This window comes from Piliocolobus tephrosceles, chromosome 5 (assembly GCF_002776525.5).
Source record: "Piliocolobus tephrosceles isolate RC106 chromosome 5, ASM277652v3, whole genome shotgun sequence".
NCBI lineage: Eukaryota > Metazoa > Chordata > Mammalia > Primates > Cercopithecidae > Piliocolobus > Piliocolobus tephrosceles.
In genome coordinates this window covers 83283511-83288113 of record NC_045438.1, presented here as the reverse complement: position 1 = coordinate 83288113, position 4603 = coordinate 83283511, and the positions used below count along the sequence as shown (strand labels likewise).

Genomic DNA, 4603 nt, shown 5'->3' with positions numbered 1-4603 from the left:
ACCCTTCCTCCTAATATCACCACCTTGTGGATTAGAATTTCAACATATGAATTTGGGGAACAGACATTTAAGGACTTAAATTTAAGGATGTTTAAGGACTTAAATAGACATGTTCACTTTGGCATCACATACACTTGTTTGTTCATTTTATATATTTTTTATTTTTATTTTCATCTTGAGACTGGGTCAGGAGGCTGAGGTAGGAGGATCACTTGGACCCAGGAAGTCGAGGCTGCAGTAAGCTGTGACTGTGCCACTGCACTCCAGCCTGAGTGACGGAGTGAGACCCTGTCTTAAAAAGGAAAAAAAAAAAAATTCATGTTGTTGTTTGAAGTAAAGTAAGTACTACCAGTTCTAAAACAATCCCAGAGGTCTCCTGGACTCCCTCTAACCACCCTTGCTTCCTGTCTGCTCCCTCCTCCCCCAGACAACCTTTCAATCCTTCTTCTTCCTTCAGTGTATACCTTCATATTTTAAAATAAAATGCATATTTTATACACACACACACACACACACACATATATATTTTAAGACAGAATCTCGCTCTGTTGCCCAGGTTGGAGTGCAATGGCATGGCACAATCTCAGCTCAATGCAACCTTTGCCTCCCAGGTTCAAGCGATTCTCCTGCCTCAGCCTCTTGAGTAGCTGGGATTACAGGCATGCACCACTATGCCCAGCTAATTTTGTATTTTAATAGAAACAGAGTTTCACCATGTTGGTTAGGCTGCTCTCAAACTCCTGACCTCAAATGATCCACCCGCCTTGGCCTCCCAAAGTTCTGGGATTACAGACGTGAACTACCACTTCTGGTTAATTTTTTTGTATTTTTAGTAGAGATGGGGTTTCACCATGTTGGCCAGCTGTGGAGTTCCTGGTCTGGAACTTCTGACCTCAGGTAATCTGACCAATTCAGCCTCCCAAAGTGCTGGGATTACAGGCGTGAACCACTGTGCCTGGCCTGTATAGTGCTATAATTTTTATATCTTGGTTTTAGATATAAACTGATTACTTCTACTATGAAGATGAGGTTTTTAGCTCTATTATTACCCAGAATGTCATCTAAAGACATTTAAATATATACATACATTCTCCTTCCTCATCCTCCTAATACAGTTATGTCATAAGTTTGGGTTCTATTGATATTTATGTTTACATGTATAATGAATTGTGCTATAGAGACAACGTCTTGTACTTTTTCTCTTTTTTTGCAATTAATAAGTGCCTTACACTTGCTTGAAGAAGTGAATGATATGCCTTCCCAAAATATACCAAATTGGTATTTTGATTATTTTGAGTTGAAAACGTTGGAGATGTAGTTTCGGAACGGGTGAGCTGACCATCTTCTCCCACATGCAGCAAGCCATCAACATTCCTCTGGGAGGGGCACTCTCCCACACCAGGCTCAGAAAAGAGCCATTACCTCAGAGTGGGATTGCAATTACCTGACAGATACGCTTATGGAAATCACCCTTATCTTCCATATGTCTCCTAATGACGCCCCTCGAAATGTATTGCTCCTACTCAGGTCCCCTTTGTCCTGTGCTTTCTTCTCAGATTTATCATTCTTTGTCCCAAAAGTATAAAAGTGTCTTGCTTTGGCCATTTTTTGGACTTGACGCTCTTGTGAAGCTCCCCATGTATGTGTAATACTAACTAATTTGGGCCACGTGCGGTGGCTCATGCCTGTAATCTCAGCACTTTGAGAGGCCAAGGCAGGCGGGTCACTTGAGGTCAGGAGTTCGAGACCAGCCTGGCCAAAATGGTAAAACCTCATCTCTCCTAAAATAAAATTAGCCGAGTGTGTTGGCACATATCTGTAATCCCAGCTACTTGGGAGGCTGAGGTGGGAGAATCACTTGAACCTGGGAGGTGGAGGTTGCAGTGAGCTGAGATATTACCACTGTACTCCAGCCTGGGTGGTAGAGGGAGACTGTCTCAAAACAAAAAAAAAAATAATGAATTTGTGTGCTTTTCTCTTGTTAATCTGCATGGTGTCGATTTGGGTTCTAGAACAAACTGAAGAACCCATGTAAGACCAACAGCGGGAATAGAGGTGATCTCTGGCTCTCCTACACTCTTTTCTTTAACCTCATTTTTTATTTACCCAGCATTTATTCATCCCCAAGGTCTCTGCCAGAAGTGTACATCTCTTCTTAAGTTCTCCAAACATACGGAGAATTCCAGCAATTTCATCTTCTTCTTTGAAACCTTCCCCTTGCCCCAGGACTCATCTGTCCTCCTGCTGCAGGCTGGGCTAGTCTCCCTCTGGCCCTCTTGTACAGATGCCATATGGAGACTGCCTCTTACCCTCCCCCCCGGAAATTCCTCTCACTCTCCTCCTGAGTGAGCTCTCATGCGTCCTAGATCCCATGTCTTGTTCTTTCTTGGTTTACACTCTTCAGTGAAACACTTCTTCCTGTAGCTTTCTGGGAAAGACTGCATCGGGAATAAATTTCTTGAGGTGTCAGGTGTTTGGAAGATTTTTATTCTACTCTTATGTCTGATTGCCAGTTTGATAGGAAAGTTGGAATTAATTTACCCTTGAAATTTTGAAGTCATTGTTCATTGTCCTCTAGCTTTAAACTGAGATTGCAGATACTATTCCAATTCTGATGCTTTGCGGGTGACCTGTTTTTCCCTTAGAAAGACTGTAGTGGTGGCTCACGCCTGTAATGTCAGCACTTTGGGAGGCCAACGTGGGAGCATCACTTGAGTCCAGTTGTTTGAGACCAGCCTGGGCAACACAAGGAGATTCCATTAATACAAATAATTTTTTTAAAAAAATTAGCCGGGCATGGCAGACGCCATACTAAAAACCAAAACAGCTGCCCTGAGGAGGCCCGCACTGCATAGCTAGTGAAGGTTGGGGAGCAAGCTACTGCAGGAAAGAGGGAGGGGGACTCCCGGAAAAGTCGTTGAGAGGACCATCACACTCCGAGCAGCACAGGTTCCAGTTACAGCCATCCCTTGTCATAACTTTTGAACTACATTTGGAAAAATACTGGCCAGGAAAGAAAAATGATAAAATTTTTCCTCATGGTGAATAAACAAGGGCAGACTCGACTTTCTAAGTACTATGAACATGTGGATATTAATAAGCATACACTTCTGGAAACAGAAGTTGTAAAGAGATGTCTCTCTCGATCCAATGAACAATGCTCTTTCATTGAATATAAGGATTTTAAGCTGATACATCGGCAGTATGCAGCTCTCTTCATTGTGGTTGGAGTTGATGACACTGAGACAGAGATGGCTATTTATGAATTCATTCATAACTCTGTGGAAGTTTTAGATGAGTATTTCAGCCAAGTGAGTGAATTAGACAAAATGTTTAATTTGGATAAAGTACACATCATTTTGGATGAGATGGTGTTAAATGGCTGCATTGTGGAAACTAACAGGGAAAGAATTCTTGCCCCTCTACTAATTCTTTATGTCAGAAAGCTGAAAGGAAGTATCTTCCAGACAACATGGATTTATCAGAAATGCTAGTACCGTGGAATACATCTCATCATCTGTAATCCAGAAGAATCTGGAAGACCACAATTACAAAATGGAGTATCCTTCCAAAGACATTATAAATAGGAGTTTTCTACATATGTACAAAGAAACAAAATTTTTTTAACTGAGAGAAAAGTTTTATTTTCTAATTGTAAATTTATCTTTCCCACTTCTTTAAATTCTGTTGAGCACCTAAGGAACCCTTCTTGGTCTATGCTTCTTTTTGCAAATTTATTTCAGGAATAGCAGGACGGTAGTGGAAAGAAAGTATGGCAGTTTTCTGTCAGCCAATAAAGTTTTAAAATTTAAACACAAGGCATTTTGAGTAACGTTGTTTTCTGAAGGCTGTCTTTTTTTTTGAGACAGAGTCTAGCTCTGTCACCTGGTGCATTCTTGGCCCATTGCAACCTCTGCTTCCCGGGTTCAAGCGATTCTCCTGCCTCAGCCTCCCAAGTAGCTGGGACTGCAGGCATGTGCCACTACACCTGGCTAATTTTTGTGTTTTTAGTGGAGATGGGGTTTCACCGTTTGGCCAGGCTGTTCTTGAACTCCTGACCTTGGGTGATCTGCCTGCCTTGGCCTCCCAAAGTGCTGGGATTACAGGCATGAGCCACCATGCCCAGCCAAGAGTTTTTTTTGTTGTTGTTTTGTTTGTTTTTGTTTTTGTTTTTGTGTGTTTTTTTTTTAAGAGAAGCAGGTCTTGCTGTGTTGTTCAGGCTGGACTGCAGTGGCTATTCACAACCATGATCATGTTGTACTACAACCTTGGACCTTGTGGGCCTAACTTTAAAAGCTTTGTAATGTGGGGCTGGTGCAGTGGCTCACACCTGTAGCCCCTGCACTTTGGGAGGATGAGGAGGGGGATTGCTTGAGGCCAGAAATTCGAGATCAGCCTGGGTAACATAGACCTCATCTCTACAAAAAGTGCAGGGCTTAGCCAGGTGTGGTGGCACATGCCTGTGGTCTCGACTGCTTGGGAGTCTGAGGCAGAAGGATTGCTTGAGCCCAGGAGTTCGAGTCTGCAGTGAGCTATGATCATGTCACTGCACTCCAATCTGGGTGACAGAGCCACACCCTGTCTCAAAAATAAAACGTCCAAG

At 42.6% G+C, this 4603-nt stretch overlaps 1 pseudogene across 1 annotated transcript; it reads left to right on the top strand.

The window, feature by feature from the left end:
- The first annotated feature begins 2942 nt into the window (after window positions 1-2942).
- Window positions 2943-3494, top strand: LOC111538101 (annotated as a pseudogene). The gene has a single exon (XR_002730211.2). The product of XR_002730211.2 is annotated as an AP-4 complex subunit sigma-1 pseudogene (transcript).
- Window positions 3495-4603: the final 1109 nt, after the last annotated feature.